Source organism: Silene latifolia, chromosome 10, assembly GCF_048544455.1.
Source record: "Silene latifolia isolate original U9 population chromosome 10, ASM4854445v1, whole genome shotgun sequence".
NCBI lineage: Eukaryota > Viridiplantae > Streptophyta > Magnoliopsida > Caryophyllales > Caryophyllaceae > Silene > Silene latifolia.
Window position 1 is genome coordinate 23,404,881 of NC_133535.1, and position 9,649 is coordinate 23,414,529.

Here is a 9,649-nt window from a genome sequence, read left to right on the forward strand (position 1 = left end):
GTTATCTAGTATGGCTCTCTGGTCAGGATATATCCCATTGTAGAATTGGGTACATAGGAACCAACGTTTGAAACCATGATGTGGCACAGAGCGAACAAGTTTCTTGAACCTAGTCCAAGCTCCAGTCAGATCTTCAGTAGGTCATTGTTCGAACGTGGTTATTTGACCTCTCAACGCATTAGTACGTTGTGGTGGGAAGTATCGTCTGTAGAAGGCTAAAGCAAGGGAACTCCAGTCAGTCACACCGGCAGCTTCCCTGTCCAAATCTCTCAACCACTCCCGGGCATCATCAGTCAAAGAAAAGGGAAAAAGGACTCCCTTAACCCTATCCTGCGTCACCCCAACAGCTAAAGGAATGGTGGAGCAGTACTCTATAAACAGCTCTATGTGCTTACATGGATCTTCGCCAGGTATCCCCCTGAAGATATTTATCTCAACCAGCTGTATATAAGATGCGTGGATCCCAAAGGTCCCCGAATCTGTAGTGGGTAGCAAGAAACCTTTAGGCAGAGAATCCACCGTAGGTTCTGAGTGACTGGCGATATTCGACATCTTAGCAAATAGAGTCTATAGAAAGGCAGACACGACAATGTTCTCTTCTAGAACAAGTTTACTGCAAAACTAATTAAAGCACTAGAAAAATATGAGATCAGTCTCAAGGAATAAATTCCTTGAGACGAGAGACAGACTTAAAATAAGTAGCAAAATTACGCCACCTCCCCGGCAACGGCGCTAAAATTTGATACCGTCGTTTAGTACCAAAAATAAATACCTAAGCACTACCAACAGAAGTCAGTGGTAAGTAGGGTCGATCTCCACAGGGAGATGGGAAAATGTCTGCTTAGCTAAGTCCGTCTGAGTCACAATTTCTTGGGGGGTCTTTAAATGATTGTTCTAATCTAATGAGATTAAAAGAGAGGAATAGAATAAGAGAAATAAAGGAGAAAGTCGATAATAATAAACGGGGAGAGAGAGTAGCTAAGACAGTCAGTTCACCATGATTCTTAGGAAATATAATTTAGGGTCTCAGATCAATGCAAATCCGATCTACAGGGTAATGAATATCTCCTTCCGGTCTCAATTCACCCTAAGACACTACTAGCTTAACTTCCGCCCTCACTAAAGACCCTAATGTTTGCCACAGGTCTTACCTTTTCCAATCTTCTGATCTAGGTCAAGGTGTACCGCGATTTATTACCTAATTGCGTCGACTCAAAAAAACAAGAACAATTATATGTAGCGATTAACAACATAGATCAAATCCGAATCAACTCTAATCATCTATTTCACAATTTCCTTAAAATCATGGTTCCCCTATGTCCTAGCAAGGGAGAATTAGCTATGCATAATCATTGAACGAGCAACAATAATACATAAACCGCAGAAATTTAACATAATAAAAGTATAAAGAGAAAGAATCAACAATAGAGATTAAAGGGAAGATAGGCCATAGAAAAGGTAATTGATTAAAGATCAAGAGTAGAATATAAAGATACCGATTACAAGCAAGGAAAATTCCGAGGTTAGGGTTCAAGAGCAAAGTCTTAGAGAATAATAGAGAGAGTCGAAGGAAATGGAGAAGAGAGATATATTATGAGTGCCGTCATAAGCTTATATTCTAAATTACAAAAGTAAATCTCGCGAATAACCAAAAATCCGCCTAAGACACATAGGCTCTCGATCGAGTGACTTGAAACAACTCGATCGAGAGAAAACCCTGGAAATCCATTCGATCGAATGAAGATGGAGTTTGATCGAACACTTCAAATAACAGCTATCTCGATCGAGTAACAGCAGAGCTCGATCGAGTGATTCTTGATGGATAAAGAATTCGATCGACCATAATGAGTAGCAAAACTGGTCGATCGAGCTATATAAGCACGGGCGGACTCCTTGGCAACTTTCGAGGCCATTTCACGCATCTCTAAGTGACAAATTCCGGGTTCCGATTCCTTATTCTCCAAAATGCATGCGATTAGGACAAGTTTAGTCTTGATTCCGCTCCTTTTCTAGTTCATTCCTGCAATTTATACAATACAAACCAAAGTAGACTATTCGGGGGAATTTGTAGCTAGATGCCACGTAAATAACACAGAAATGCATGTAAAAATGAGGTAAAAATCTTATATAAAATACACGCATCAAGTCTCCCCAAACCAAACCTTTGCTTGTCCTCAAGCAAACTATGAATGTAACTAAAGACAACTACCAGAATGGGACCAACTTATCAGCTACAAATCATCCACCCGAACCGGTTTAATGCAACAACTAACAAAGCGGCAATAAGCAAGTGCAAACGAGTTAAATCAATGTCTCAAACTACTGAACCGTCGATCTTGCAAGACTCATTAATATCGGACTCTCACGGGTCGCTCGTCACACAAATTAGGCACATGGTGAGTATATAAGTAAGAGATAGAAAGAAGTAAAGACACTCACCTAACTCGACCTATAAGAACATGCATATTTCGTTTCTTTTCTTTTTTTTCATGTCTTTTTTTTCTTTTTCTTCAGCTTTCTCGTTGCACATTTTTTCCGTTCCCTTCAACATTTCCAAATAGATATAACCGTATTGCAATGGAACATTCCCAACAACTATTGTAGCTACATGGGACAAAATGGGCAATTTGGCTATGCGGAGCTCATGCGTAGAATGAAATAAAGGGAATCGCCTCTCCTAACATGTGTCACCATCCACAGACCGAATGCATACAGGTACCAAGTAGGATAAATTCATGCTTATGCAATTCGATGTTACATGCCTTGTAGAGAGTATTACTCACATCCTATATGAAACCGGTCATGAATGTCACCGGTTCATTAAGCTCTAAACCTCAGAATGTAAATGTAGCTTGCTAATATAAGAGTCAAGTCTATTCGTTCAGATAATATTAAAACAAAAACTCGTAGATTATGCACATTATCATGCCGACAGAATGTCAAGAGTATGCAAGGTAAGGGTAAAAGGACTCAAAGTAGCGTTAAAGTTCAACGTTCCGACTCGACCTAAATGCAGAAATAGACGTGAATTTTTTTTGAATTTTTGAATTAAAACAACAATGCATGCGATAAATAAACGTCCAAACTAAAATGCAACAAAACATGCAGACACAAATATGGATTCATACCTCCCCAAACCAAACTTTACAATGTCCTCATTGTACCAAAAATAGGGAAAGGAATGCAAATTGAAGAGAAAAGGAGAAAAGAAGTCGGAAAACTTACAAGATGACGTAAAGGAGGGACCTCCCCAAACCGACCATGAACATGGGAGGTCACAAATAGCCCATAAGCATTGCAGCATGCGAGAATGAACAGCAAGACTCGATCGAGAAGGGTATAAAGGTTCGATCGAGTAGATGTGGTGCCAAAGGTGCTCGATCGAGGAAAATAGGGGCTCGATCGAGAAGTGGGAATTTGCAGGTACTCGATCGAAGGCAGCAGATGTTCGATCGAGTAGAAATGTCAGCAAAAGTGTTCGATCGAGTAATAAAACTACTCGATTGAACTAATCACCTGCAAAATCGCAACAAAAAGGACCACGAGACTAACAAGAGTACGCACATGTCCAGCGTTTGTAAAACTAGAGTCTAAGCACACAACAAAAACTAAAACAACAAGTTCAAACAAAAGTACAACAAAACAGTCTGGGTTGCCTCCCGGATAGCGCGGGTTTAAAAGGTCCCGCACGACCTTTCTAGCTTTAATTAGCTGGCGCATCAGGATTGTCAAAGTAGATAACCTCGACTATGCTATCCGCATCATTTGCTTCATGGTAATACTTCACGTATTGGCCATTTACCTTGAACCTGTTACCATCGAAACTCTCTAATTCAACGAACCCAAATTTAGTGACACCAGTCACTGTATAAGGGCCACTCCACCTGGACTTCAGCTTCCAAGGAAATAAGCGCATCCGGGCATTAATTAAACAGCAAAAACTTTCTGCCCGACATGAAATTCTCGAGGTATGATCCGCTTGTCGTGCCATCTCTTCGTCTTTTCTTTGTAGATGCGTGAGCTATCATAGGCATTTAGCCTAAACTCCTCCAGTTCATCTAGCTGCAATAAACGGTTCTGACCACACAACTTAGTATCAAAGTTTAGTTCACGAATAGTGATACCGTCGTAGAGTACCAAAGATAAATTTATAAATCCAAACTACTACTATAGATAGCGGCAGTCAGGGTCGAACCACAGAGAGGCGATGCAATTAATAGTTGTCTAATTTTAGTCTAAAGTAAAAGTTTGAGGAGGTTTGAGTTGAAAAGTTCTATATCTAAAGGTAACAAAATTTAAAGTAAACTAAGCAAATAAACGAATGATTAAAGAAACTGGATGAAATCAAATATTAAAGGGATGCTAAGATGGTCTGTTCACTGTAGTTTTGACGGCAGTATCCTAAGTATTCTGAGAAAATCACGTAAGACGGAAAGAATAAGAAGTCCTCTCGGTCCATTCTTAACAGGTAGCATCTCTCGATCTAGCTACGGGTCCCTAATATCACTAGTAGTGACTCTCGCCCTGAAAAGTGATTTAAAAGCCTAAATTAACTTATCTCTCGATCTTATTAATTTAGTCATCTTAATTAAGTAGTCTATTTCCCTCCCCTATCTTTCGATCTATCGGGTCGGTCAATTCTTAAGCATTCAACTAGTCGCGTGCACTCGATTCGTCAAATATAGCAATTAAATTAATTAAGTCGAAGCAATTCTCACGTGAGCCGGTCGATCGACCATGCAAGGCAGTCGATCGACCATGACGCGACTCAGGTCAACCTATTCTACGCCGTCTACACTATAGGTCCCCTACATCTTAGCACAAAGGGTTTAGCTACTCATTCTGGAATTAAAAATAATAACGAAACTAGAGATGAAAACAGTAGGATTCATAACTAAATTAAATGAATAAGAAAACCGAATAAAACAAGGAATTAAGGCTTTAAGGATTCTAACTAATCAATTCTAATCTAATAATGAATAACAACAAACTGAAATCAAGGAACGTAATTTACCGAATGAAAGCAGGAAGAATCTGAAAGCACGAACGAAAGTAAAGCAAATAAAACCAATTGTATTGAATGATTATGAGATCTAATGCTAAACTTGATATTGAACCCTAATTATTTCCCTAAAAATTCCTTCCTGATCCTCTGAAAACATCAGGTTACGTTATATAGATAGTCTTACATAACTTTTATTCCTAAAACCTAATTACATTGGGCTTCGGAATTCTCGTCCTTTTAATTCACGCCAGAATCACGGTTTGGTCGATCGACCACTCGGACCAGTCGATCGACTGAACCTCGCTGAACAGTAGCTCCTGATCTATTTTAGGAATCGCGCTCTGGTGGATCGACCATAACGGTCAGTCGATCGACTGCTTCATCAGGTAGTTGCTCCAAAAGCCTCGTAAAGTTGTCTTTCAGGCCTCGATACGCACACCAAGTTTGCTTCCCGAGTAAATACTTCATGTCAAATAATATGCCAAGTACTCGGGGACGGATTTGGCTCATTTCCCGCTGGATTCTTCACATTTATGCAATATTACACAAAAACACAAAAGTAGACGAAAATAGGGGAAATAGTAGCTTAAACTACACAAATGAGCTCTGAAATGCGTGTAAAATAGGGTGTAAAACATCATATTTAGGACACGCATCAAACTTCCCCAAACCAAACCCTTGCTTGTCCCCAAGCAAGAACTAGACTCGATCCTAGGACCTAATGGAACGAGTTCAATCTCAGAGCGAAATGCAAACCAAATAGCCTAAACCAATTTAATGCAACAACTAACAATCAATTAGCGATATGAATCATGCAAACGAGTTATGTAGTCGTAAAAAACTGCTGAACCGTCAACTATAAAGACTTATCCTTATGGACTCTCACGGGTCGCTCATACCACACATAAGCACAGGTGAATATATGTAAAAGATAGAAAGAAGTAATTTTGTAGTGACTCTCACCTAACTACGACCTATAAGAACATGCCTGCAATCTAATATGAAAATAATCTCAACAACCGTATATATGCATTCCAACCAAACAAATGACCATAACACATGCCGAGGTAAATATGGATATGTGAGGTAATGGGTAAGAAGGGGCTAAGATAAATTTGGATATGAGAAGTTAAAGCCAAGCTAGTAACTACAGATCCAAATTACGGGAACATCCCAACTTCAAACTCAAGATCAATCGATACAACACGGTGCCAATTAGAAGCACAAATCTCACAATTTCCACAGTAAGTAACTCCCCAAATGATAATAATAAAACATGGGAATAAAATCACCATCTACTCAAAACTTCAACCATGTGATTTTTCGAATTTTCTTTTCTCGGGCTTCAGTCGATCGACCAAGATAGTCAGTCGATCGCCTGGATTTTGCTCTTTTGTCGAACGCTGTTCTGTTTTTTTTCTTTTTCTTTTTTTTTTCTCTTTTTTTTTCCCCTTTTTCATCTTCCCAACATCATCTCAAAATGAGCATTAGCTACCAAAAACGAAATAACAATCCCAAGAACATAAACTACTAGCTTGACAAGGGCAGGCTAAATGTAGGATGTAGTTAACGGGACAAAATGGCTATTTTTGGCAGTGTGGAGCTTATGGGAAAAATGAATATAGGGGGTGACCTCTTCCACATGTGTCAACTAACCACGAACCGGAATGCATACAAGTATTAAGCAGATTAAGTTCATATTTATGCATATTGATATAACATGTCTTACAAGGAGTAACTACTCACATCTTAAATAAACCGGTCATGAATGTCACCAGTTATAAGCTCTAAACCTCAGAAATATAAGTAGTTTGCCATAAATCTAAGTCAAGTCTCAAGGTTCAGCGAATAAATTAACGAAAACTCGTAGACTTGTAGATACCTCATTTCTGCACCTCCCGCAAACCACCCAGTGATGATTGGGCCGCATGTTTGGTACGCGGAACGATTTGTGACAATTCGTAAGTTTATCGTCAAGTGATTACTCAAACATTGATGTCTACCTCTTAATTGTCATCTACGCGCCGATACGGTCGTTTTGACAGTAATTAGAGTACATTTGGAGTCCGGGCCTAAAACCGTCTTCATTTTCTGATAACTGTTAAATCCCGAGTCAGAATGTTCTGGAATGTTCCGGATATTTCTATTCCATATTTTATAAATCTTTCAAAATCTTTTATTTTTTGGTAAAGAATTTCCCGTAATATTCATACAAAATATTAAGGAAAATAAGATTAATCCGTTATTCCATAAACCAAACACGGAAATCTTTCTTCCGCAGGAGGAAACCACCTGGGAACAGACGCAGCAGGTGTTGCGCCTCTTCCAAGAGACGCAGTGACTGCTGCGCCTCTTCCCTGGTCCTTTTCTGCGTATTTTTCGTATCTTTTTATATCTTTTCGAGATTCACTTCCAAAGTTTCTCCGAAAACCCTATTCCTTCACGTGATTAGTATAAATAGGAGCCTTCGCTCCTCATATTTCTCACGCGAGTGTCCGCCCTTCTCTTCTCCCTTTGCATTCTAGACCACGTTCTTACTTTTTAGCGTCTACGTGCTTGAACATTCGACCACGTAAGCTCGAATCCTTCTGAGTACCAGCCTCATTTGCATGACCGACCAATTTGACCAACTCCACCACAATCAACTTAATTAATCTTAATCGTTTTCCTCTTACGAGGGCACTTTCGTTACATTCGAGTCGAGCATCACTAATCATAAACTTAGTTCATCTCATTTCGTCAAACATGTAAGTCTGAGGGTGTAAATCCTTCTTTATTTATTGTTATTTACTTTTTGTATCATTAATGTAAGGTTTATGTCGAAAATACTTCTTAAAACCGATTTATAAAACCACGCTTTAAACCCTTTTTTACGGATTACCAGAAGATGACCGTCGAGAAAGGACGCAGCAACTGCTGCGCCTCTTCGAAGGGACGCAACACCTGCTGCGCCTCTTCGTGAGGCTTCCGCAGTTCCTGCTTCCTTTCTTCTTCCTTCGTCCTCTGTCAATTCGTCGTTCGTTATTTGTTTTCGTTTGTTCTTCAATTCTTTGACATAATAGCACAATAATTTCACATGTATATTATTTATCATCATTAATACGTATAATTCATCATTAAATCCCGACTTTAATCCCAAGTAATCTAATATTTGCGGGTTTTCGTCATTAAAATCAATCCGGGTTGTAGAGATTCAATTCTTTCATATTGAGTTTCTGGAATTCGACCTTTGATATATTTCCATCTGTCTATTCGTCATTAATTCGTGATTAATTTGTCATATTTAACCTATTTAGTTCACCTATGTCACTAATCAATCTTTCATTCATGTAATTAATTCGTTTACGTTCGTCTCATCCATGTTTTATTGCTTTTATGACTCATTTGCATGTAATTAATCTGTTAAATCACTTCCATCCGAGTCGAATATCATAATTAATCCTTAAATTCACCAATTAACATTAACGATTTGCGATTCGGCTTCACGGCCAGAACTCACCCTTGGAACAGACGCAAGAATCGTTGCGCCTCTTCCCAGAGGGCGCTACTCTGCTGCTGTTCCAGTTGATTTACATCTCAAACTTCCGTTCTGCCTTGACCTAGTTTAATTAGCTTACGTATTTAATTAACTATTAATCTTATTATCGTCTAATTCCTGTTCGCTTATTTGTTTATTTTGTTCTTTCTCAAATTATCCGTTTTGGAAGTATTTCCGACATAAATCAATTGAATCCATTGTAATTATTATAATTTCATTATTGTATTTTATTGTATTTCTTTTATTGTATCATTTGTATGCCTTCACATATAATGGAGCTTAAATCCCTACTTTGACATTTATAGTATGCTAAATTAATTGTTCACCGACTTAGTCTAATTCTTCACATGTTGGGATTAAAACTTGGATGTTGCATTGCATGCATATAATCGACAATACATCGAGTATAGATAACTTCCCTAATCATTAGTAGAGGCCGCTATTGAGGCGGGCGGGATTAGGTTTTCGATCAAAAGAGCTTCCTAATACGTACCCTCACCCCTTACTCCAGATCTTTGTGAACATCCGTGTTCATTGGCATCCACGAGAGTCATTCTAGACATAGAATGCTAAGGGTAACGAGTTATTGGTGTTCATGTCACTACTTTGTGTCTTGACATGGCACGAGGTATTCGAACGGTTTCCAATTTTCCACAATAAATTGGTGGCGACTCCACAAATGCAAACGCTTGTTCTCAAGCACCCCCGTGGGCCCGCGTCCACAGTTTGGCGACTCCACTGGGGATAATACACTTACGTGTAGCCAAAAGGGTGAAACTTGAACAAGGTTAGGGAATAGTTTGTACAAGACAATTGTCGGTTTTCATAACTCGGTCTTCCTAGACCGTTTTATTCGGCCTTCCTAGGCCCAACCCAACCCATTCGACCAATCGTCCCGTCTAAACGGTCCTAATTCTTATTTGGGCCTAAGGATGGATAGCGATTGACGTCATCCATACCATGGTACTTACTCTTGTTTGTATCAAAGACTTTCACTACTTAAGGAAATGGACTAGGAATCGGCCTTACTCTTGTTTGGTACGAGCCTCTCCACAGACCTCGGGTTTGATTGTTCGGTATGGCAACCCACCCTTTAAACCAAAACC